Source organism: Podarcis bocagei (assembly GCF_964188305.1).
Source record: "Podarcis bocagei genome assembly, chromosome: 15".
Classification (NCBI taxonomy): domain Eukaryota; kingdom Metazoa; phylum Chordata; class Lepidosauria; order Squamata; family Lacertidae; genus Podarcis; species Podarcis bocagei.
Genome location: NC_138141.1, coordinates 11,154,085 through 11,181,632, shown reverse-complemented (window position 1 = coordinate 11,181,632; position 27,548 = coordinate 11,154,085). Strand labels below are relative to the sequence as shown.

General features: G+C 43.2%; 1 protein-coding gene across 16 annotated transcripts in view; it reads right to left on the bottom strand.

The window, feature by feature from the left end:
* Positions 1 to 27,548, bottom strand: part of CAMK2B (calcium/calmodulin dependent protein kinase II beta) — a 209,053-nt gene that overhangs the window by 128,256 nt on the left and 53,249 nt on the right. The gene's annotated exons all lie outside the window — the stretch shown is intronic.

Genomic DNA, 27,548 nt, shown 5'->3' with positions numbered 1-27,548 from the left:
TACACCAACAACTTCAACCTGTCTGGCCTTTATCTTATCTCCAGCCAGCCGTATTATCTTAGAATTATAGTGTTGGAAAGGACCACAAGGGCCATCTAGCCAACCACTTGCACTGCGGATCACCATGCTACATATAAGTATGATTTATTGGCTTCACCATGGGGAAGGAGGCTGCATTACCCCTTCCTTGCAGCAGTCTTCCCACAATGTTATTTGCTTTGGACTGGAGCTCTATGGGAAGCAAAATGAAGATCAGAGCAGGGTAGAGAATCTATGGCCTTCCAGATGTTGCTGGATTCTCCCATCAGCCATTGCCAGCATGTCTAATGGTTAAGGAGCATGGGAGTTGTAGTCCAGAAATATCTAGAAATCCACATCTGCCATATCCTTGCACTCCACCTATGGTATATAAAATATCCTCCCACAGTCTGATGTACTCCCGGTGTTTGGGACTACAATTCCCATCATCCCTCATTAGTCATGCTGACTGAGGCTGATGGAAATTGTAGTCCAAAACATTCGGAGGGCAGCAAGTTGAAGAAGGCTGCTACAGAGTGTCATTTTCAGAGAGACTATTTAGGAATGTGGCTCAGGCATTCACTCCAACTGTCCCTATTTATTGGGGACAATCTCTGTTTTTTTATCCATGCTGCTGGAAAATCACTATCCCTATTTTTAGAGATGCCTTGTCAGAACGTTGTTACTGTATTATGAGGCACTAGAGCTGTCATTCCTTGCAGTTCAGTTCCCTCCTTATGATATCCAGAAGCTAGATCTCTGAGGGCCAAACTAAATGCAACATTTGTCATGCAGTTTGTCCTGTATAAGATGGGCTATGGTGAATGGAATGGGTTTTTTCACCCTGTGCCTCTCCACCCTCGTTTCTGATCAGAATCTCTCGCACACATACATGCTGTTTGCAATGACAGAGCAGCTCCCTTTAGCGCAAGTAGGAGCTTTCCTTAAATTGCATTTGGGGAGACTGGAACTGCAGCAGGAGAAAAGGGTTAAACCCCCCCCCCAATACAATCCCAGTCCACTCAACCTTCCTTGTGTCAATTATTTGCCTTTTAAAAAATTCAAGCACACCAGCGCAAACTACGTAACAAATATCACATCTACTTTGACCCCAAGCTGAAAGTGAATACGTAGATATAAATGCATGTGCACGAATGCTGAGGCTCCAGACAGTGCATGGTCTGTCATTTTGCAAACTGTGGCTGCTGCTGCATGTTTTAAAACTTTTAACATCCCTTGTACAACAACCATTACGTTTTTTTTAAAAAATATTTTGTTTACAATTTTTCCATATCTAAAAGCAACAACATAAAACTAAACAAACTGCTAAAGGAACATCAGCGATGAAAAAACAAAATGGGAAAGGGAATCAGACAGTTATGTTTTTCTAATATACCTTTAAAACACCAGATGCTACTGTATTTGGCTTTTAACATCATTACGACAGGCCCTGATACAAGTGTGATGAACCTTTTGTCCTCTGGATGTTATTGAGCAACAACTCCCATCATTCCTGACCATTTGGCCATGCTTGCTGGGCCTGATGGGAGTTGTAGTTCATCAACATCTGGAGGTCCAAAGGTTTGCCACAGCGGCTCTAACAGAATACATGAATGCTGCATAGAAGGAAAAGTACATTTAGAAATGAACAACAGTGTAAGTAGAGCAGCTCAGGAAGTGAACCTTGCTATGAGATGAGGGTGATATAAGCATGTCCTTGTTTTAATCTGTGTTCACAGGTGTGCTTAGGGTGTATTCTCTAAGCAGCAGGGAAAGAAGCAAGCAAAAAGGGGACTGATCTTTTTAGGAAGGCAGGATAAGGAGAGGTGGAAGAGGCAGCACTTTAGAGGTAGCACAAAAGGGTGAAATTTGAAGTCATTAGCTGAAACTGGAAGTCATCAGAAAAGTAGGCTAAATGGAGAGGAAGGTTGGTGAGGACTATGCAATCGCCTCCAAGGGAAGGCCTAGGAACTTGATGCTCTGAGAAAATTTAAACTAGGTTAAAAGGGGGTGGGAGGGAGGCTACAGGGAAGAAACTGACATTGGCCTTTATAAGCAGGCGTGAAGAACCAGGAACCAGAGGAGTCATTTGGATTTATTACAGCGGAACAACTGAAGTCTGTTCCAGTGGTAAGAAGACATCAGCAGTGGGTGTCATATTGGGTAGAGCAGCATGAGTAACCACCAGGTTCCCTGCCAATGCATTTGGTTGTACAAGTGTTTGCCTGCACAACCAAGCATTATTTGAAAGAGGCTTGAAAACTTGATATAAGGAACTAAGGCTAATATCTCCCTTGGGCAGTCAAGGGAATTCTGAGAGAGAGAGAGAGAGAGAGAGAGAGAGAGAGAGAGAGAGAGAGAGAGAGAGAGAGGGGCTAAGTAGGGCTAGCTGAGGGGACGTGACCTCTGCCTATAAATATATCCAAGGTAACCATTTAAATAAAAGAAAGAATCAAGTACAGTGACATTATAAGCCATTACATGTATAGTTATTGTACGAATGTATTTAGACTTTAATTTTTCTGTGAACTGCTTTGAGCACAGATTTACTTGTGGGAAATGTGGTATACAAATAAATTGACAATGATGCTAACCATCTTATGTCCATTTTAGAGTGTGTAGTTTCACACTCGGAAATGTCTGTGAACAGCATGATTCTCCTCCTCTAGCCTAGGCTGTCCTACTGAAATTTACTTAGCCAGCAGTACTCATTTGAAAAATCTGTATTATATATATGTCCTGTCTCATTTCCAAAAATATATAGGATTCTGTGTAGGCCTAGTAACAACAGATCAAAAATTGTACCAGGATGAAGAGCGTGAACCCACTTCACTTCACAACAATGAAAAAGTAGTGTATGGATTATAATCCAAAAATATTATAGCATTCCAATTAACTACACTTCCTTCCAAACAGGCAGTCTGGTAGTTCTACTGCTTTACCTACCTTCTGTCACACAGATACACTGCAGATGGCTAGTAAACTTTTACTCGCGGCTAGTAAACTTTTGCACTTTTTTTTTCTATATAGCATTGTCTGGTTCAAAAGGTAAAGTCATCAGCCACTTCCCTGTTCCCATGTTTCCAGATCATACTTTGCACAAATTCAGCCCTAGCAACCATTAGGCTTACAAAAGTAGCAAGGTCAACTGCTGCCAGGAGTTTTCACTTCTGTAACTCTCACCAGAGGGAAGCTGCCAGAAACCACATATAGTTTCAGATCATACCGATGTATCACTAGAAAGAGCACACTTCTCCAAGAATAGGCCATATGTTTGCTTGAAGGACACAGGATGCAATTCTAATACGGATAACTAGAAGAAGTAGCTACATATTTACTACAAGCAACAGCTGCACCAAAATGAAGAAAAATTGAATGTGAGTAACCAATTCTACACAAAACAGAAATGTGCACTGAAGATATAATTAAAATCTATGAAGGAGTCACTTACAGGGAATTCAAATTTCATGCTGCCCATTTTTAAAAAATCATATCCCTCGGGGGGGGGGGGGCTATGGTAGATTTACTAACAACAACTCACTAGATGACTTATATACCTTTAACTAACTTATGATATTGCATTGTAGATGATGCAGAACTGATTTTACAACTGCGAGGACTTAAAAAGCACATTAAGCTGTAAGTTGATCAATGATTCCAGATTCAGGTAGTTATCCGTGTTGGTCTGATACAGCCAAAATATAAAAGAAATGGAAAAAAAATTGTCCAGTAGCACCTTAGAGACCAACTAAGTTTGTTCTTGGTAAAAGCTTTCGTGTGCATGCACACTTCTTCAGATACACAGATTCCAGCTTTTTCACAAGTCCACCTCTACACTTCTTTGGCTCCATCTGTCAGGAGTGCATGCAGGAGCAAGGCCCTGTGACTGATAGGGCCTTGCAGGACTGGGGCCTTCCTGAATTTGGCCTGGAAGGGCAAGGCAGCACAGGTGAGGCTTGTCAGGAGACTCGTAGCACCTGGTGGCAAGGGCCGGGAGGGGTATATAAGACTAGCATTTCCCTCTGGCTCTTTGCCACAGCAACATACTACCCGCCTAGCTGTGCTTCGGCTTCCTGACTCCTGGTATCCTAACTCTTGGGCCCTTGGCTTCCTGACTCCTGGTTTCCTGATTCGTGGACTCTTGACTTTCTGACCCCTGGACTTCTGACCCTGGACTGCTGATTCCTGCTTTCCAACCTCTACCCTGGTCCCGATGTACCAAGCCGGGACTCCGACTGCCTGTAAACTGGACCGTGACACCATCTTCCTTTCTCTAAAGCCATCAGTGATGCTGTGGCAGTGGGGCATAGGTCTGTGGTCCCTGCTGCATGAATTGGCGGAGGCAACTGACCACTAGACAAGTGGTGGAGGAAAGCCATAGCACAGTAGAAGCCCTGCCACAGCAACTGAGGCTGCTGCCACCTGCCACCATTTTAATTTACTGAACTTCCCCCAAAGTGATGAGAGTGGCAATGAGGTCATCCAATCTGATGCCACCTTTGTGCTTATTGGGGGCATGGAGGGCATATTCAGCTCCCTTGGCCCACACTTTCACCATTCCGGCTCCCTCACGGACCCCACAATCTTAAAGGTGGTACTGGATTAGCAAAACATGCTGACACTCTTTTGAGTCACTTTGGGGAAAGTTGAGTAAATTGCAACATTGGTGGACAGCTCATGGTGCTGAACAGCAACAGACAGCTTTGCTTTACTGCCTGCCTGCTCCAGCCAGCCACCTTAGCCATGTCTGCAACAGCAGGGTGAAAGACCAGAAGGACTTGTAGAGATCAGGGTCAGGCAGGAGGAGAGCAGCGTCATAGCCCAACAAAGATTTTTTTTAAAAAAATGGGATGTCACTGCTGCCAAAAAGAGAAGAAGATAAGCCAAGGATCTCACACGGGGGTCCATCAAACCTAACAACACCTTTGTCTGCATGCATTCTGATGCTGCCACCTTTGTGGGTTAGGAAGCAGGAGCTGAGGCAAACTGGCTCACTAAAAAATAATGGCAATGTAATGTAAATCATGTGAAACATGCAACAGCAAGGATGAGAAGCTTGTGGTCCTCCAGCTGTCACTGGAATACAACGTCCATCGGATAGCTCAGTTGGTTGGAGCATGGTGAATCTGTGGCCACGGACCATGTTTGTTGGAGCTGATAGGAGTTGGGGTCCATCACTATAAGGAGGACTACATGTTCCTCATCTCTGCGTACTAACTTATCTATTAATGTAGATTCAACACCTAAATCTGACGTAATGATTCTGCTCGATGGAGAATCATTAGACACATGGGAGGAGATTAGCTGGTGTTTTTCTGGACAATAGTTTTTAGATCTTTAATACTAACACTGCCTCCAGAGCTAATCATCCCCAGTTGTCTATTAACCATTAAAAAAAAAAATCAATACAGCTGTTAATGTGCAGCACAGAGAGAAGCTATGCAAAGAACAGAATACACACAGCCCATCATCAAGAGGCATTGGGTGATAATTTGTTTCTGATTTTTAAAAAATATTTCTATGGTCATATCCACCCCACATATTTAAAGCAAGTGATTTCCCCTAAAGAAATGTGGGATTTGTAACTTGTTAAGGGTGCTGGGAATTGTAGCTATGTGAGGATTAAGCTACAGTTCCCATGATTCTTTGTGGAAAGCCAAGTGCTTTAAATATATGGTATGGATAGCATTTTAACAGCTACCTAGGGACACCTGTGGTGTGGTAGCTGATGTCTGTGTCTGTTGTTGCTGCTGCTAATTTATTAATTTTGTATGCTGCCCTTTAGGGCAGATCTCAGGGCAGTTCACGTTCTATGTTGAGTGGATCTATCAACTATTGCTGGGGGAGGGAAGCTTTTGGCCTATACATACACAACTATTTTTTTTAAAAAAGCAAATGTTATGAAGTAGTAGAACATCAGATATGTTCCTCTTTAGTTGAGATTGCAATATATGTCCAAACACTGCAACAGTTATCAGAAAAATGGTGTGTTAGCATCAAACTGGAAGAAACCAAAAGAAAGATATAACATTAAATTTCTGAATGCTCTAACTGCACCAAGGAAGCATTTGCACATTTGCTCTGTGACATACACATATCTCTGTGCCATACACATATTTCAGGTGTGGCTTCAATTTAGGGTGTATTTGGCTTGGATTAGAGTGCATTAGGGATTGGATGCACTAAATTGGTGCATGACAAACAAAAACCCTATTTGTGCACATGGCACTGTGAGATTTCACTCTTACCAAGATATTTATTGTTAAGCTAACAACAGGCAACTGACAGAATGCAGGGGAACATTATGCAATTGTGTTTATGATGAACAAATAAAAAGAGTTCTAATCAATAAATGAACCAAGAAACCAGATACATATATTTGAAATATGCAATGAGCAAATGGATTCTGATAAAACATTAATTCATTGAATTACTTGCATGAAGGTGTTTAAATTAGCTATGTGAGAACTTTTGCTGCTGTTACAGGTATCTTGTGTCCTGGAAAAATCTTGTGTCTAGAAAGAACAGTGTGACAGTCATTTTAAAGGCGTCGTGGAATTACTGTAAAGATGGTAAGCCAGCTTGCTGTGAAGGGGATCAAATAACTTTTACAAGACTAATGTATAAATGCCAGTCATATAACTATGGTCTTGCATACATGAATAATGGCTTTCCTTTATCACTACTCAACTTTCAGAGCAATGAACGTTTCTAATTATGCTTCTAGATCAAGACTCCTTTGAGAGTCATGCAATACATGCTTATGACATGCAAAACCCACAAATGGTCTGTATCAATCACTGTGCTGGTTTGTGTTCATCCAAACACCATGGTCTAGCAGGATCAGCAGGGTGATGCAGTCTAAAATAACAACTCTAGCACAAAAGCCCTGAAATAGCTGGCACCATTTCCTTGGCAAATGCTACCACCCTTCAAGTTTAGCACTATAGTCTCAGGAGAAAACTTTCACTTGGACGTGCCAGTGTCACACACACCAAAAAAACCAGTCACCAGTTTTAGGTGTTCCGCAATTCTGTAGTTCCATTGTACTTGGGGCTTTTTTCAGGGGGTACTTCAGGGTACACAGTACTGGTACCTCTTTTTGTGGGGTGGGGGTTAAAAAGTGTGACACTTGCTGTAACAATTTCATGATGAGTACCAGAACCTATTTTTCAGGGGGTGGGTTGTATTTATTATCTGAAAATGGGATATCGCTCATGAGGCTAAAGTATTGACTTTAGGCTGAATGCTCCTCAGTGATCTTGCAGAAAGCTAGGGCTGCCATACGTCCGGGTTTTCCCAGACATGTCCAGGAACTGGACTGTCAAGATGGCATCCGGGCAGATTTTCACTAAATTGACAAAATGTCTGGGAAGACCCGAATGTATGGCAATTAGGGCGCTTTTAATAGAAAAATGCTGGGGGGAAAGAAAGAAAAGAAAGCCCAAAGACTTATTGGGGGTGGGGGGAACTCAACAACTTCACCCAAAAGGCCAACAGCTTTGGCCAATGATATCATGAGAATTAATGGAAAGAACCAGAGAGTTACATGGAATTATCCAAAGTGCACAGTAAGATGATGGGTTAAACTTCAGGAACACATGTCTCAACACAACCAAGTTCAATGATCTGCATGTAAGCACCAGAAATGTAGGCCATTTATAAAAACTGAAATTGTATCTTGGAAGTAGGGATGCTTAGGGTATTTGTTTGGTCCGCATTTTTAGGGAACTGAACTTAACTTGCACTTCAAACACTAACATACAGATCAGAACACCGTTCTCCTTTGTTTCAGCTCAAAACACACACTAAAATGCATACTAAAACATGTGCAAATGATTATTGCTTGTAAAATGCAGAAGAAAATGTGTGTTTTGTGAACATTTGGGTGTCTGTTTAAAACAGACTGAAACAAAAATGGGACAAAATGGACTTATGGATGAATACATGCAACACTGACATAGACAGAAATAAACTGGTCTGTTCATCCCTACATGGTGAATAAAAATAAGCTTAAAAAAAGTAATCTACCAGACCTTATTTGAAACAAACTCTAGTTCCAACAAAAGAGAATACTACAGTCCCTGCTTCAAGAACAACAAATGACAAACCTCAAGCTTATATGCTCCTCTCTCTTCTCCTCTTTCACACCCATAAGGAGTCACTTTCTATTTTAAACTAACCTTAGTTCTCTCTAATGTCCAAACTATTGGAACTGCAGCTTGTAATGCAGATATGGTGTAAAACGTTATTCATTCACTCATTCAACTATTTATAAACTGTTCCTTCATAAGATATATCAAGATGGTATACAACATACAGAGTATAGTAAAATCAGAAAAGGCATCCATAAAACATATCAATAAAACATCAGTAGACACTGAGTGGTGAAAAAGAAAACTTCCTATTGTGATGGCCCATCTAAACAACACGGTTTTCAGAAGACATCTAAAAGAAGGCAGGTATTCTTCTTGGCAAACCTCTACTAGTAGGGAGTTCTGTGGTGCAGGGGCTGCCCCACAAAAGGCTTGGTCCTTGGTGAAGGCCAACCAAATCTCAAGTGAGGAAGCACCAGAAGTTCCCCAGCAGAGGATCTCGGTGATCAAGATGGAGCATAAGGAATCAGACGGTCCTTTCGTCCAAAGTTATTTAAGACTTTAGAATTTAACACATGTACACTGAACTAGGCCCAGTAGCAAATCGGCAATAAATGCAACTCTTCCAGCAGTTGGGGAACATATTGTTCAATAATATGCTCCTGGGAGAATTCTAGCCACTTCCATGTTAGTTGCAGCTTCCAGACCCAATACATGGGCAGCCTCAAATAAAGTGTGCTGCAGTAATCGAGTCTTGCTACCAATGCATGGGCCACCGTGGTCAGGATGTTGTGATCCAGGAACTGTAGCAGCAAATCTAATCTACACCATACTTCATCGACACCACATTTTTTTGTTCAAATGACTTTTTCCCCCTGGCTTGGAGGTTGCCAAGCATAATTCTATTGGCACAACCAGAACATTGCCTTCCTGACCAGCTGTCAGAAGTGGAGGTTGCAAATCCAGAAACAATTCCAGGTGACCTGTTCTGTTCTAGCTAATATTTTGGATGACTGTATGCCAAGATGAAACTTGGGGGGGGGGGGCTTGCATGCTATAAAAGCTGCGTGTTGTGAATGCAAACATATTCACATTACACCACTACAATAAATTGCACCCCTTAACAAAATTATGGAAATGGCTGGCACCAATTTACAGAGTGTGTGTGGTCAAACTGCAGGCATGCGTGCTGATCTCCCAGCCACTTTGCAGGTAAACCAACCAGCTTACAGCAGAGCCCAGATCAATTCCTTTCAGTTGAGTGACCATCTACTATCTAACCCCTTACCACTTCTCAGGCAGTGCAATATCTGTCGGGCAACTGCCATCATAGACAGGCAGGTTAAAGCACAGGACACAGATTCCACAGCACAGGTCAGCAGGAGAAGAAACATGATTTTCACTGAAGAGAGACTTTGCACGCATGGTCAGGGCTAGTAGTAGTACCTTTTGAGTGTGTGAGAAGAGTCTTTCCACTTGGAGGATTGGGGAATTCAATCTTAGGTACCAGAATTTTTGTAAACAAAGAGCAACAACCCAAGAACTCAGTTTGGGTTGCAGCATCCCTACTTGGTCCCTGAGCCTCCGTTTCAGCTCTCACGAAGTCAACAAAATTAGTAGGCACTTTTGGATCTCACAGAAAGCTGTCCTGGAATAAATGAACGCTGCTGGGGATATCTGCTTATCTATCAGGAATGAAGCAGAACATTATGGACCGGGTCAAAAGCTTGCACCCTTTTTGCAGGGGTAGGGCAGTAACCACTAACCCAAGGGCCAAGTCTTCCCCATTAGCAAAGTCAGCCCCCAACCTAATTTCCTGGTGATGGCACCATCCCTGAAAACAACAGGAATGTGTGCAGAGTCAAGTAGGGATGGCATAATTTTAATCTCTACCATGACACTGGGCTGGTTTGACTACCCCATTCATTCAGTAGCCAGCTGGGTTCAGTCAGGAACTCAGATCAATTATTTGATGCTATACCAAGATTATCCCCTTGCAAGAGATTATCTCAGCTGTATCAGTTGTTCTCTTCTGCGAATATCTGCCAGGGGATCATCTCCCAGCTATCCTTTGTGGGCACCGCAAATATTCCAAAGTACTGTAGCAGAAATTTCAAATGCACAGCCCCTCCACTTGTTCTCCCAAACGCTAGAAAGCAATGAGGAGATGAAAGAGAAATCCCCAAACCCTGCCCTGCCTTCACTGCCCCCCCCTCTCTCACACACACACACCAGGAAGAGAGAGTCTGGCTCTAGTCCAGGGAACCTCCAAGCAGCACAAACAAATTAAAAGTCCAGTAGCACATGGGTCAGATGGCTGATAGGCAGGCTCTAGAACCAATAGCTGCTCAGCACAAGGCAGACACAGGCAACTCTTCCAAGGCTTGGGGCTGTCAGTCAAACATGTAGAGCTGTGTTCTTGCTGGCTGAGGAGTGGAGCAGTGCAACTGAGCATGCTCCAGTCTACCTGCATTGCAGTGGCTCAGAGTGTCCTCTATTAACCCAGCTGTATGCTAATCCCATCATGCCATCCAGGACACTTATTAGCACAGCGGCAGAGCCAAAGGAGGAACATTTTGCTTTGAATACAGGAGGGGGAGGGGGACCGAGCAAGAACGGGTGAGGGAGAGAAAGAGGAAAACAAGTAAGTATATATTATGGTATACCAAAATAAAATCGTAGAATAAACAAAAAAAATCAAAAAGCTTCATTCTTGGATAGCAGAGCAGAGGGTTGCGGGGGGTGGGGGCACAAACAATTGCAACCAGAGCAGAAATCAGAGCCTTGGAAAGCCTTGTGGAAATTCAGTGTCAAGGCTATTATTCTACTGGCAGGTATGAATGTACTTTTCGAGGTGGGGGGGGATCACAGGGCCACTGCACATGATATTTTTGAACACAGGGGTTAATAACCATGTTGGGGGAAAGTGCATAAAACAACATTATACAGGCCACACAGCTGTCTATCTAATTCCTGATAAACCTCATAGGGAAGATGATGTACTGCTGCAGAGGGTGAAATGGGAAACACAGGGCCTCTCTCTCTCTCTCTCTTCTGTTGAAAGACCAGCTTCACCAGTTTCCTCCTCCTCCAGCAGCAGAGGGAGAGAAAGAAGCAGAGCCATTTCATCTGCTCTGCTGAGAGACCAGCTGCATTTGGCTCCTTCTCTCCCTGAACTGTTGCCATTCTAGCTGGTCACTGAGTTTACTCATTTTCCTCTTCCTTCCTCAACCTTTTTTCCTTTGTGTCCTATCCTTTCAATGGCGAGCCCAAAAGCAGGGGCTGCCTTATTTGTTACTGATCTTCTGTAAGCTGCTCTGGGAGCCCTTTGGGCTGAAGAGTGGAGTTAAAGAATGCCTTCAAATACTGTTTCTCATCTTAGCAACACTATCAGAGGCAAACAAAACCAGCTGAATAGCTAGTCACACAGTACAGCATGTGCTTCTTCACAGCATGAGCATTCATTTCCATCTTTGTAAAATATACTGGAAAAACATGAAATTGCAAATGCGACTCTACGGGCCTAAATAAATAATTTCCAGCAATTACTGCGCTGTGTTGCTAATCAAGGCTGGGTGCTCCACCAGAAGGCTTTGTGGAGGGTAAGCGTATGTGGCAGAATCTGATGCTTGAACACAGAACTGGCTGGCAACAGGCAACCGTAACAGCCAATTCCTCTTGACACAGGCAGCAGTTTCCAAGATTAAAGGTAAAAGGACCTGCGGAAACAAACAAGACTGGGAGATGCACGCCCAAAAGGGAGCAGGGATGGCAGCTCCATGGTGGGAACAGGCAAGCAGCAGGAATGGGTCACACATTCAGTTAGAACAAGTCTCCATGGAAACACACTGTGGAAGTTCACACATTCAAAGGGAAACAGCTGCTTAACACCGGGAGCTGAAGCGGCAGGACAGCTGAGATGGTACCTTGAGGTGAACGGGCTCCCATTGTGCCTATGCTCTGGGCAACCGATAAACAGTCTTATACAAAGCAAAACGCAGCAAGAACACTCATTGAGAACATACAGAAAACATGGAGAAGGTTAATATAGACAGATACCAAACATAAAAGAGTAAGGAAAAAAATATGCCAGTGGCAATGGGATCCATATGGAAGCCAGATTCAGAATCCAGATCTTTCAACAGAAGCCTCAAATACCTAGCAAGTGTTGAACTCCCCCAATCTTTACCTGAAGCCTGACCCAGTTGATGACTAGCAGTGACTGCTATATTAATTATTTCAGTTCAAAGTCCTTGGTTCTAAAGCTGTGATCAACACCCTATCTGCACTATCTTCTTCAACGTGCAGAGCCACCTCCAGATTATTGGGGGCCTTTGGGCAAGATGCTCTCTGTGGGCCCCTATCCTTGTGTTGTTGCCACTAGCACCAAATGGCATGCCCTCTCTCTCTGGGTCTAAGCTGCACCACTGCCCCAAATAAGAAGGCAAGGCAAGTGATGCATTTCCACACCTTTTCACTCTTGCCACTATTTGTGTGTTTGCAGAGGGCAGGCAGACAGGCAGGGGTCAGCAAAGAGGAAGACAAGCAGGATCTGGGGGTCAGCAGTGAGCTCCTGGCTAGTATGCCAGCCTCAGCAGATGCCTAGCAATGCCAGTTCTTGATGCCAACCCTGTCAGTATATAGCAGTGACAGGGTACACACTTCTTTCCTACACAACTGCATGCTTTAAAAGTCACATTAGGGCAATACCTTTATCAGGCCGGCCCAAGAGTCACGCAATAGTGTGCAAGCTTTCAAGTTCTCCAGAACTCTTCATCAAGCCAAATTGTCAAAAAGCAACTTCCTCACACTTTGTTTGCTTTCTAGACTTTCCCATCTCTCTCTACCGATTCCTTTAAACTGAAGATGTCAGGTTTTGAACTGGGGATTTGAACTTATCACCAAGCTATGATCTTCTCTGTAGGGTGGCTTTAATGTAATTCTTTTTGTTTTGAAGTAAGTCACCTTGTAAAATAATTTGATGGGAAGGCAGGATATATTGTGAAGCTGCCAATATACTGAAGTCCTACCTTAGGGTTGCCATATTTCAAAAAGTAAAATGCATTTTTTCGATTGACTTGCCTAAGATCCAGACAAAGCGCCGCCTTTCGGAAATTCCCCCCACCTACCTCCATAGCAGGAACAGCGCCTTCTGTAATGCCATGATTTTTTATTTTTTTAAAAAAGAATTTCTAGAGGTTACAAGGCTCTACTTTGTCTTTAAAGAAATGGTTCAACTCTTCTCTCTTAATTTTCCTTTTAAAGTAGTTTAAAATCTCTAGTTACTCAGCATGTCAACGGGGAGTTAATGACAGCACACACTACTTATTAATTAGAACAGTTACGTATCTTTTCTATTTAAAAAAATGTGTTAATACATTCATGCTTAAGGACATGCTGGTGAACTCTATGCAAGGAGATAAATCAGCCTGCATCCAGTGCAGTCTCCTAAGTTCACAAAAAGCTGCACCAATCTAAGGGTAACTTGAGATTTTAAACATACACAACAAAATAGTCTAGTGAAGACTAGCAGATTTACTGTGACAGCCTATTGTGAATTAGACCCCACTTCTTCAAATGCCTGGCATGCTACCAGTCTAATGAGGATAATATCCATGCATTTTACAAAGTGGGTTCTAGTCTACAAAAGCTTACACTGCAACAAATCTATTAAGTCTTTAAGGTTCCACAGGACTCCATTTTTGTTTGCTGAAACCAACTAACATAGCTATTCCACGTAGGGATTTAGCACAAGATTTTGAACAAAGGAGAAACAACCTGCTGATATGGCCCTGCCCAGTTCACCCTCAGTTATCGTTCCAGGATCCCTACCTATCCTAATAGGAGCTGCCCAAATTCAGACCACCACCACATGAGCAGAGTTCCATTTCCTATACTGTGTTTGACACCTTGTTTGGAAGCTTTTATTCTCTTCTCCCAACCCTAACTTTTTCATAGAGACAACTGTATGCTACAGGGACTTCACAGCCTAAAGGGATCCAAATCCCCAACATTTGCGAACAACTTTGTCAGAGTTGACTCTCAGGTTTGACAGATGTACTAAGCTGCCACCACCAAGCCACAGTAAGTATCTTAGTAGTGCCTGGCAACTGTAAACTAAGACACGCAAGAGTAAAATGACCTGGTAAAATGTGCTCCACCCATGGGCAGGTGCCAGGACCCCAATACCAGAACAGAGTCCATTGCTAATGCATGGTGTGGGGTCTCCTTTACCTTAAAACATTTTCTTTTCCAGGTGCTCCAATGGGTGGCAATCAGTTTGGTGTTGGAGCTGCCTTTCTATATTTTCACAATGGCAGTCTTGGGGGCAAGGATTATGGATTATGGAACAACAGCAGGAGCAGTCCTGATATGAAATGGGCTGAACACCTGAAAGCCAGATGATAGTAGCTGCCCATCCCCTGGCCTTAATTTTTTGTTCTCTGGCGGCTACACCACCCATGCCCTCTCTAAAGTAACAAACCATATGGTGCCTTCCAGGTCAGGGTTCTATCTTCCTTGTGGTCTTAAATGTAAAAGAAAAAAAAGTATTCAATGGTCAAGAAAACAAATGAAGTGTGTCTGGGGCTCAATGCTTCTTTTGTTAATGCTACCCAGTGTTGAAAGAAGTTCATCTTTCAAGCTTTGAGTATTTCTCCATCCTTCCGTGGAAAAATCTTTATAAATTTATAATGCAACTTACTCCTGGATTTGCACAGCTTGCAGGTAAATCTGTCAGTCTGGAAATCAACAGATTTATAAATACATTTAAATGCCCCAAAATAAAAAACTGAGATGTTAGTAACAGAAAAGCTGACACACCGAGTTAAGATTCTATGACAAGGAGGACAGGGAAGGAAAATTTAAGAGACTCATTTAGAAATCTGTCAGAATTTGGGGACAGGAGGTTCCAAAAGAAAGTTTGAGAGTGAGGCTGAAGAGAATGAAGTCTAAGAGAGAGTGAGACCTGGTCCTTACATAACACTAAACCAAACCACAGCTCAGCATGAATGCACAAGGGTACAGGTTCCCAGAGAGGAAATAATGACTCCTATGCTCCTTCCTAAAGGATGCTAAAGGGTTTGTTTCGGTGTGTAAGGAATGGCAGCTGTCTTCCATCCAGTGCTGAATATATTTTAATGTAACTTTATTCATAAGTCTATTTATATATTATAATATGGTTTTATTTACAAATATATACAACCTACACCTAGAAGAGATGGAGGGATTGCAGATCATTCAAATGCTACGAGAGTCTGGCTCACCTCTTAAGGGCAGCAATGGATTCAAAGGACGACAAAAAGCCATCCTCTGTGTCTCTTTGTTCCAGCCTGTCATTCCTAGCTCACATGGAGTTCTTCTGCCCCTCATTCTCCTTCTTGTCTGTTTGGCCCTGCTTGGCTGCAGGAGTTGCCCAAGGAAGCACACAAGATGCCATTCAACCGTCTTAGGGACTCCTCTCTGTATTTATGTAGGGTCTACTCCTTAGCCTTTTCTTCTCCTGAAGATATGCCACAAGGCAGCAGAGGTTTAGGATCAGAGTCTTCCATCTCCTAGATGGGCTACCTTCCCAGGTGGACAAGCCCCATCTGCCCCTACCTACTGCACTACTGTTTACTTTCCAGCCAACCAGCATCCTGCCAACCTAGCAGTTTGAAAGCATGCCAGTACAAATAGATAAATAGGTACTGTTGCAGCGGGAAGGTAAACAACGTTTCCATGCTCTTTGGTTTCCGTCATGGTGTTCTGTTGCACCAGAAGCGGTTTAGTCATGCTGGCCACATGACCTGGAAAGCTGTCTGTGGACAAATGCCAGCTCTCTCGGCCTGAAAGCAAGATGAGCGCTGCAACCTCATAGTCGCCTTTGACTGGATTTAACTGTCCGGGGGTCCTTTACCTTTTACCTTTACTTTTAGGAGTATATCCACAACACCAACTCATTCAAAAAATATCATTGTGATGTACAACGCAAGCACTATAATATAATAAAATGGTGAACAAATGGCCAAACTGAATTATCTAAAAATGTTTGGCAAAACAGAAATATTTTCAGCAGGTGGAGAAATATTAGAATTGTAGGTGCCTGCCTGATTTCAATGGGAATATTGTTCCAACATACTGCTGCCACTACAATGAAGGTCTTAGTTTGCATAGAAATTAAACAAAACTGAAATTCATGTGGAAGTTTATGTAGAATTCTTAGACTGCACATTTCATAGCCATTTGACCCATTTGCTTTATCATGTTCCTCCTCCCCACCTCTCTGATGACAGAGTGGGATAAACATATACTGTATTTTTCGCCCTATAGGGCGCACCGGCCCATAGGGCGCACTTATTGGGGGGGGAATAAATCCCCCCCCCGAGCCCCAAAGAGCAAAGAAGCCACGACAGCGAGCGGGATGGATCCCGCTAGCTGTCCTGGCTTCGTTTTTAGCCGCGGGGCTGGGGGCGGGGGAAGCTTGAGCTTCCCCCGACTGCAGCCCCCAGAATGGGTCTGGGAGCGATGGCGAGGTTGCGCAACCTCGCCATCGCTCCCGGAGCTTGCTTGTGGGGCTGGGGGCGGGGGAAGCCCAAGCTTCCCCCGTCCCCAGAACAAGCTGTTGCCCGCAAGACTTGCAAGCCCGGCGGGAACTCCCGCCGGGCTCTCAAGGCTTGCGGACATTTGCGCGAAGCACGGGGCGCGTTCCGGAGTGCGCCCCGTGCTTCGGGCTGCCCGCAAGACTTGGGATCCCGGCGGGCACTCTCGCCAGACTCCCAAGGCTTGTGGATAGCTTCCTGAAGCGTGGAGAGCGAGAGGGGTCGGTGCGCACCGACGCCTCTCGCTCTCCAGGCTTCAGCGAAAGCCTGCATTCGCCCCATAGGATGCACACACATTTCCCCTTCATTTTTGGAGGGGGGAAAGTGCGTCCTATAGGGCGAAAAATACAGTATCTGATGAAGTGGGATCTATCCCATAGAAGCTTCTGACACAATAACAGCACAATCCTATGAATGTTTTCTTAAAAGTGCCACTGTGCTCAACAGAGTATGCTCCACTTAAGCGCACACAAGATTTCAGCCTAAATATGTTAATCTTTAAGGTGCCACAATAATGCTTCACATTGGTATAGTGCTTTCAAGTGTTTGCATCACATGCATTGTCTAGTTGTAATCCTCACAACCACCAAGTAAGTAAGTCAGTCAGTTTTATTATTCACCTATGTTGCAGAAATGGGTGAGTGGCTTCCATAAACGTTCTGACTGGCGTATAGCTAGCATACAATATGCATTTGCAGGATCGAAAATAAAAATGTAGCATTCCAATCCAGTCTTACATAAAGCATTACAAGGTTTTTCAGTGGCTTTTGACCAACATCCTCACCAGTGCTCGGGAGGCAGGATGATTCCCTGTTTTACAATGAGGTATTTTAAAGACTTTTAAAGCTCAAAAAGAAGTAAATGCATGTGGATAAGACCATAACATAGTGGGGCTCGATCTGGAGCAAGCACACATAGGAATCACATTTAGAGTAGCCAGGTGTGAAAGAGAACACAGCTCCTTCTGAAATTCCGTTTGATAACACAGTTACTAAAGGTGTAGGGAGCCCTGTTGCTTTTTGCATCTGGCCACTGCAACTGCACCACACATTTAACAGTATCTCCTCATACTTTACTTCTCACAAATTCATCTGAAAAGGGTGTACTTACTTAAGTGTCCAAGCAAGGAAACAAATGGATCAGGTGAAATGACCCAGAGAACTAACACTGAAATCCTATAATACTTACTTTGGCATAAGCGTCACTGAACTCAGTGGGTCACGCTTCACAGTAAACATGCATAGGGTTGGGATGACAATCACACAATTGCCCATGACATCCACAAACACTCTTTTAGCATCTCTGGCAAACACAGAATGGGTCTCACAGATAACCTTTCATTCACTGCACTAATTCAGCTTGTGTCAGATCTTATTCAACAGCATTATTTGTTTTATTTTTATCCTGCTTTTCAGCCAAGCAGCTCCCAAAGTGGCTCATAGCAATTAAAATTCAATACAAAATGCTGCTGGAAGACTGGGGTGGGTGGGGGTGGATTCTCAGCTGGAGCTGTATCCATGCATGGCAGAGGACAGTGACAGGGGGCTACAAACATTAATCAGCTGCACACAAGACTTTCCTATAAATATACAATCGCCATTTTTTATTTAAAAGCATTATTATTTTTCCCCAAAAACAAACAATAGTAAGGTCCCTGACTTCCCACTCCCATGGGCAGGCACAGCTTCTGACTTTGGGTCCAGTATTATCTGATCAGTGAGCTGGAGGCAAAGCTATTACCCAAAGAGATCATTACGACAAATGGAGGCAATGGGAACAACCAGCAGGAAGCAAGACTGAGGGGAAAGGAAAAAGCACAAAACAAGGCTCTCTAAACAGACCTCGGGGAAGCTCTGTCAGCTCTCTCTCATCCCCCCGCTCTTTCTTCTTTTTATGCGCTCCTGTGCTTTTTGCAGCTGTGTTGCAGGCATATTTCAACAAAGCTTTCCTTGCTGTTGCACCTCCACACAGGAAAAGCCCAAAACATTTTGCTGCTTGTTATAGTGCTGGTGTACCTTGCATAAAGGAGCTCCCACTGAATTCTAATGCCCTTCAGTCAGTGGATCGCATGTATAAGACTGCACTCTAGAAAGTCAAAAACCAATCCATCAATCAAATAGGATTGTTAATTTAAAAATTAATCCAGGCGCTGTTGGAAGAAACTGATTTTATGGTTCCATTTCAATCGGTGTTTAGGCCCGGTTTTGGCACAGAAACTGCTTTGGTCGCCCTGTATGATGACATCTGTTGATGAGAGAGACGAGGGAAACATGTCCCTGTTAATTCTTCTCTAGCAGGTTTGTATCTTGGGGCTCCTCCTGGATCCTTTGCTGTTGCTCTAGGTTCAGGTAGCCTCAGTGGCCCAGAATGCCTTCCATCAGCTTCGGCTGATGGCCCAGCTATACCCCAGCTATACCCCAGCGATAGCCTACTGTTGTCTATGCTCCGGTAACCTCAAGGTTCGATTACTGCAATGTGTTATACGTAGGGCTGCATCTGAAGACGGTTCAGAAACTTCAGCTGGTGCAGAATTCAGATGGTTTGAGAATATTACACTGATCCTGGTCCGACTGCACTGACTACCAGTTAGTTTCCGGGCTCAATTCAAAGAACTGGTTAGGACCTATAGGGCCTTCAATGGCTCAGGACCACAATACCTCAAGGACTGCCTCCTTCCGTATGAACCTATCTGGACCCTGAAATCATCTTCTGAGGCCCTTCATTGTGCGCCTCCTCCTTGAGAGGTCCGGAAGGTGGCAACATGAGAACGGGCCTTCTCTGAAATGGTCCTCTGTAGAATGCTCTCCCTAGGGAAGTTTTTTTTTGGGGGGGGGTGGAGGCTATTGAGTTGTTTTTATTTTCATTATATATTTTGTGGTTTTATATTTTGATTTTGCTCTGTGAACTGCCCTGAGACCTCAATTAATTAATTATTAAATTCAATCAATAAATAATAATAAATAAAATAAATTTTGGACCACTTTTCTGTAACTGGTGCTTTTGTTGTTAGTATCAGATACTTCAGGGGCAAGGGAGGGGGACTGAGCTAAGTACAAATTTTAGAATTTCAACTTAGGATACTTTCAATGCCAAAAGTGGCTCTCTCCAAACAAATTTGCACAGCTTCCCCTTGCAGTAAGTGTGGCCACTCACAGAAGAAATAGCAAAGTTACAGGCAAGGCAGTGTCTTATTGTTCAGCCGCAGTGCCCATTGGAAAAAATTATCTATGCAGTAAATGTAAACTGCAGTTTTTGATAGTTTTATACACAGTCAAATATGAAAGAGATTCTCACATAGCAATCCTATACATGCTTACTCAGAAGTCCCACTGTGTACAATGGAGCTTACTCTCAGGAAAATGTGCATAGTCACAAGACTACGTAAAAACACAATTCTCACTATGAAAGGACTTTACAATTGACAACCAAGAAAGTAGGAATGGGGTGGCCCTGAGAATCCTAAATTAGCACTATAGTAGTGCTAGCTCAGCTTACTAATAATAGTGCATTCTCTAGTGACTTGTGCATAGGGCTGCCATGCAGACATTACTGGGATTTCAAAGGTGGAATTGACATCCAGGGGAATTTTTGAAAGGCAGCACTTTTTTCTGGATCTTAGTAAATAAAAAACTGTGGGTTTTTTGGGTTTTTGTAAAAAAAGAAAAAGAAAAGCTCAACAACTTCTGGGTTTGTCTTAAAAAAGCTCAACAAATTCCAGGTTTCCAGGTTTGGAATTTTGAGAGTATCCTGGTTTTTACGTTTTGAAATATGGCAACCCTACTTGTGCATTTAGCATTCCTGCTTATAAGCTAGAAGCCTGCTGGCTGATGAACTGGATGGCTTCTCCTCATCAGTGGTTAGTTTGGAAATTCAGGCTACCAGCCTCTTAACAGACTAGTAAACAAAACAAAACAAAACTAGGAGCAAGGAATTTCATGAGCTTATTTACAAGGTATCAAAGAAGTACCTAAACTCAAGGCATATCAGAACCTTTCGTGACTGCCAAACCCAGACTAGCTTGCAAAACCAGAGAGCACTTGAGTCCAAAATAGGACCTAGTTGAGAACTGCTCCAGATTCCAGTATGCTAGAATTGCTAGGAAAACATGGGCTTGATTTCTAAGCACTGCAGTAAACACTGTCAAGAATAGAGAAATTTTCTAGTATGGGTGGGGCCAATGTTCCAGCTTCAAATCTTGTGGGCAGCTCATTTCTCAATAAGCTCATATACTTCAACAAAAGCATAATGCCCCACTAAACAGGAGAGAGAGAGAGAGAGAGAGCGCATCAATAACAATCCCACAATTTTGTTGTGTTTCTAGTATCCTCACTTGGGGGAAACAACAGGACTGTCTGATGGCATCTGTTTCCCCAAGTATTTGTGAGCAGCCTTAGCTGGATAAGTGATCTTTACATGCTTATTGACAGTGCCTTATATCACTTTTTTCCACTGTATTGAACAGGATCAATTCCTGCTAATTGGTCTGTAACTACCAGGATCATTTGCTGTTCTGAAAGCTTTTGCCACTCTGCTTCCTAATTATACCAGATTTTGCTCTTAAGAGCTACCAATGAGTTTTTACAAAAAAATCCCAAAGTGTTAATGAAGTTTCAAAATGTATAAATTAAAAAGATAAGGGGGGAAAACAAATAAACCCAAAACCTGGGAAAGATCCAGGAGAAATTTAAAAGGACTCCCTGCCCACCCTGTGGTGCTAGAAATAATTCTTATTGTGTCAGACAATGAACATTCAAGCTGGGGTGACAGAAGGCCAAGAGGTGATTTGGACTGTAGCATTTTTTTTAAGGGTTACAATTATTTGACTCAAAGACAATTGAAAGGCCAGCAAGTGGAAATCAGAGCTAGGCAAATGTACTGTAATGTCAATGAGAGGAACACATCTTAAGATGGCAATCTACTGTCGGAATAACCAGTCAAAGAAAGCAGCAGTCTTTCATTTGGGAAACTTTCTCACTGTCAATTCCAAAATTAGCAGGATGTTAATTGGTGTGTTGGGACCAATTAAAATGTCACAAGGTCATGAACACGCTTTGGAGCTCCCCAGAATTATCATTCAGGTTAAATTCTGAACAAAACAACAAGGTTGGGAGGGTTCAGGTTAAAAAAGGTGGGCATGATGGGAATTCTCCAAAAGATGCTATTTGTTAGATTATTAAAGTATTTTAGATTGAACATGCAGGTACCACGGTTCCTGTAGTTTTCCCTTGCAGAGAACTAAAAGCAACTTCAAGGAGGAGAGAATTAAGATGGGGAAGAGGCCTCAGAGGACGGAAGAAAGGATTAATACCCCTGCTCTCCGCAAATGCCATGTTCTCCAAAACAGCCTCATGAGGATACTAATTACTTTTAAAAGTAGGGTCTTATTCAGGAAAGCCTCATATAGTGTCTGTTTTGGCCACGGCAGACAAAAATTTAGCTGCTGACAATATGACTAAGGTGAGCTTTAGCTGTCATGGGGACTGTACGGCAAATAAGAAACAAAAGGAGGTCCACAGAATGGCAGGGCATTGATACACCTTTGCTGATGCTCAAACCTTTTTCATTTTTGGTTGTTTGAAGGGCTAAATTAGTGCATGCATGTTTCAGTGCTGTGGAAAGACACTGGGACCACTTAACCCCCAGTATCGAAAGTCCCACAACTGAACAAATTGCAAAATGCTACATTATGTTTAGTGTTACGTGGGTGACCTGCAGCAAGCCAAGCCAAGCATCAGACTCACACCTCCACCCCATTTTACCTCCAACATGGGGAAGAGAAACAGACTCCTTTGAAGATTAGAACATCAGTTTGTGAATCCTGGCTTCTTGAAACAAACTGTGGCTAACTGAACAAGCCAGCTTCTTAGCCCACAGTTTAAAGGTGGTAGATAGGTAGCCGTGTTGGTCTGCCATAGTCAAAATAAAAAAATTCCTTCCAGTAGCACCTTAAAGATACACAAGATACTTCAGATACACTTCTGAAGAAGTGTGCATGCACACGAAAGCTCATACCAAGAACTAACTTAGTTGGTCTTTAAGGTGCTACTGGAAGGAAATTTTTTAGTTTAAAGGTGGCTTGTTTTAAAATTAAGTTTGCTGCAACCCAGGATTCTAGGTTCATACAATGTGTCAAGCCGCTATTTTCTGAAAGTGGAATTAATCCCCTGGCTATGTGGGAACAGAAGGGGGGCACATAAACCCAGTGCTTTGTTCAGACATGCTTAGGTTGTCCACTTGGCAATGAACCAGACATGGAGAGGGAAGGGTTATAAACCTCATCACTGGTGATATCATGGGTTAGAAAAATGGTAAAGGTAAAGGATCCCTGAATGGTTATGTCCAGTCAAAGGCGACTATGAGGTTGCCACGCTCATCTCGCTTTCAGGCTGAGGGAGCCGGTGTTTGTCCACATACAACTTTCTGGGTCATGCGGCCAGCATGACTAAACCGCTTCTGGCACAACGGAACACCGTGACGAAAACCAGAGCGCACGGAAGTGGCGTTTACCTTCCCAACACAGCGGTACCTTTTTATCTACTTGAACTGGCGTGCTTTCGAACTGCTAGGTTGGCAGGAGCTGGGACAGAGCAACAGGAGCTCAGCCCGTCACAGGTATTCGAACTGCCAACCTTCTGACTGGCAAGCCCAAGGGCTCAGTAGTTTAGACCACAGTGCCACTCACGTATCATGGGTACCCTCTGGGAGAAACTTGTGATATTCACATAACTACATTCTATACCTCATTTGATTTGCCCTTGCCCACAAACAAAGTTTTGCTCTGAGGGTCACAGACTGATAAAGGTTCCCCACCCCTGGGTTTAGAGCAGGGGTTGTCAACCTGGTCCCTACCACCCACTAGCGGGTGTTTCAAGATTCTAGGTGGGAAGTAGGGGGTTCTATGGCACAAGCTGAATCCTTTCACTGAGCATTGGTGGGCAGTAAGGAAATTTTACCACCAAGAAAGATGCATTAGTGAGTGGTAAGTATAAAAAAGTTGACTACCCCGGTCTAGAGTCTATACTAACAGGATGGCAGGAGTTCTCCAGGGTTTCAGAAAGGGTAGTAGTCCTTCATAGTCCACTGTGGAGATGCCAGGGATTGAACCTGGGATCTTTGGCATGCAAAACATCTGCTCTGCCACCGAGCTAAAGTCCCTTACCAAAGCCCTTCATCAATGGAAGGTATCCAGATCCCACACAGGCATGCTTTCACCAAGCAAAAAAATGATTGCCTAGTAAGACACTACCAGTGCACACAAAGAATGCAGCAAGAAGCAATTTGTGCAAAGTTCCTTCTAAATCAATCTAATCATGACACAGAATTGATGAACTAAACTAAAGGGCACTCCTCCTAGGTATTTTAGCCACAGGTGTTACTTCAACTTCTTAGTTACATTAACAGTAGTCAATGCTGAATAAGAAATGTCATTCAGAAGTGCGAAACTCTGTTTTCTCATTAGTCACTCTTCCTTCTTTTTCTTCTGCATTAAGTATATTTCAAACATCTCCAGGAAATCCACTCACACCAGCACAATTATCACTTTCTTAACAACTATTCACTGCTTGTATTGAAGAAGCTAGAAACTTGAGGAGGGAAATTGTGGGCTATTTAAAAAAAAATATTCTTTTTTTTAAAAAAAAACCAACTATCTAACAAATCTACTAAGTAGAGGGTTTCCCAAATTATAATATTCACTCTGAATCTGTGTTCAATGAGCTAATCTAATTTAAAAATTAAAGGGATGAATTTTTCCATGCTTCAGCTTTTCTCTTCCTAAATTTGCTATGCAGAAATTCTCAGTTTTTTCCATTTCATTTCATTTGCTTGTTTTCATCCTGCCTTTGTGTCACAAAGCATTAAAAGCAGCAAGACAATTAAAACAAACAATATCATCATGAAAATGGAACAGTTTGAAAAAGCTAATAAAGTCAAATCTAAAACAGTAGGTTAAAAGAAACACACAGAAACATCTACAATAAAAATCTAAATCCTAAAAGACATACAGGACCAGGCAGATCTCATAAGATATTGTATTCTTTTATTTATTTCCTTTTTTAGTTTGTGGTTTAATTATATTTTTGAGTTTCATCTTGTATCGGGGGTTTGTTTTATAAGCTGCTGTGGGGTGTTTAGCCTGAAAAGTGGGATATAAATATATGAAATAAGACAATTCCCATAAATAACCTTGGCACCAAAACTGAGGAGGTCATGTCATGAGTATCATCATTCTGATCTACAGTAGTGGGACCATGAGCAAAGTCTTCCTTTTCAGCTCTTCCCAGGAACCCGAACTACCTGTGCCTTTCCCTTCTCGCTTTTCATGTTCCTCATTCCTACCACTAGTATTCCTGTTTGAAGTCTACCAATACGGTACACTCCAGGACATTAAGAATCTTGACCTGTTAGACTGGTCCTGTATTCCGAAATCACTTTCAAGGATTGGATGCAACTGTTTGACTGGGCTCAGGACACATGGTGTTCCAGTTAATTCAACAGTTAATTTACTCTGCCTGAATACAAGACATCTGCCTTCTTTCCAGCTGGGAAAGAAACAAGAGACAGAGAGAAGGGGATAAGAGTTAGCCTTTTGAAGTGCTCTCCTGATCCTAAGCAGGCCTGCATAGATCTGACTAAGGATTTTAATGTCAAATACCTTCATCTCACTTTAGCCAATAGCATTACTGCGATTTGACTCTAGCACCTTATTTGTCAGCCTCTCTACTCCGATCATAATACCCTTCCTTATAGGCACTACATGCCTCATTGACTTAACCCCTGCTAGCTTCTGTGGCCTTCCTGAGATCACTGAGTTTAGCCCAGTTAATAACCTTCAGCTTCTTTAAACACTTCAGACTTGTCGCTTTCTAATCAGCTCCTCTCTGAACTAAGTCATCTCAGGCACAATCTAAACTTTACTAATCCAGTTTCATTGTCAGGACTAATCCAGTTTCCGTTGTTGGGTCAGAATGGAAAAGTGAGCCTTGGGGGGGGGGGGGGTAAAGTCAAACCTTTCAAGAGTTACAGCTCCTACTATGGCTGTAGAGGCCAATATGAAATAGACATCTTTTACTGCAGGTGGGGCAGATGAAGGTGTTTGGTTTTGCTGCTGCAGGTGCACCATGGTGTTTCTTCTCTCTGTGCTCCTCCTAGTGGCCATTCCTCCTCTGATCACTGCTGTGGATACACACCCTGACTGCCTGTTTCCAGGCACTGAGATTGTCTGCAAGGGGTTCACTTACAGCAGGGTTAACGTGGCCAGCCTTTATGTCACGTTTGCAGACATCTTTGTAACACAGAGCTGGACTGCCAACAGGCCTAATGCTTGAAGCCAGCGCTCTGTGGAGCATGTCCATGGGAATCCTGCCATTTTCCAATCTGTGGACATGACCAAGCCAGCATAGATGTCGCTGAGACGGAAATATGAAAACATGCTGGGAATGTGGGCTTGGGAGAGCACATCTGTGTTTGAGACTCTGTCCTGCCATGTGATACCCAAAATCTTCCTGAAGGCAGTGTGCAAGTTGCCCACAACTCACTTTCATAAAGCAGTGTGCTCAACATGCAAGCCTGGTAGACCTTCATCTTGGTATTGGTCATTAGCACCAAATTCTCCCATACCCTTTTGGAAAGGCGAGCCATTGCCATAGCTGCCTTGCCACTATGCTTGTCCAGCTCAGCATCAATGGAAATGTTGTTGGTTATGGGGGGAACCCGGGTAGACACCATCTTCAGTGAAGCTGAAGGCATAGAAAAGCAATAGGGAGAAGACTATGCCAAAGAGAGTTGAAGTGAAAACACCATCCTGTTTCACACCACTCTTTATAGGGAAGGCATCCGAGGATGAATCGTAATACTGGACAGTGCCATGCATGTTCTCATGAAAGGACACAATCATCTTGCGGAACTTAGGTGGGAATCCTATCTTGTTGAGCAGTGTGAAAAGTCCTTTTCAGCTGATGAGGTCAAAGTCCTTCATCAAGTCAATGAAGTAGATGTACAAGGGATGTCTCTGCTAATTTAGCAATTTAGTGAACCGACCTCGACTTTACCTCCTATTTATCTTGAAGCCAATGTCCTCAAAGAATGAAGCTAACCTTCCTGAGGCCACACCAGAAGTAATTATGAGAGGCACAAGCAGACACTGCCTCTCCCAACCCTGTTGTGCCTGCATAAAATGACTCTGTCTTGACTGAGCTCAGAAATAGAACATCAGCCCTGCAAAGCCAGGACCATATGGGCACCTTGGTTGTCTGTTTGCCTTTAAGGCTATCAACCAGCTAGAACCTCACCAGGTTCAGTACTGTCATTGATAAGCTTTCAAAAACAAAAAACAAAGGACTTCAAATTAATACTCTACAGATGCCCAGAAGCACTCTGCCGTTACCTATCTTCCTAACAGAACAGAAAGGTACTCTGCACATATGGAGAGAAAAGTGCACTTATGTATGTATGTCATAGAAAATCATAAACAATTTTCACAGGCATAAGGCAATATACCGTATTTTTCGCCCTATAGGGCGCACCGGCCCATAGGGCGCACCTAGTTTTTTTTGGGGGGGGAATAAAGGGGGGGTTATTTTTTCCCCAGCCCCCAGAACAGGCTGCTTTCCGCAAGCCTTGGGAGGGCTGCCCGAAGTCCGGGGTGTGCTCCGCTGCGCTCCCTGGGTTTCGGGCTGCAGGCTGCTGTCCGCAAGCCTTGGGATAGCTTCCTGAAGCCTGGAGAGCGAGAGGGGTCAGTGCGCACAGACCCCTCTCGCTCTCCAGGCTTCAGCGAAAGTCTGCATTCGCCCCATTCACACACACATTTCCCCTTCATTTTTGGAGGGGGAAAAGTGCGTCCTATAGGGCGAAAAAT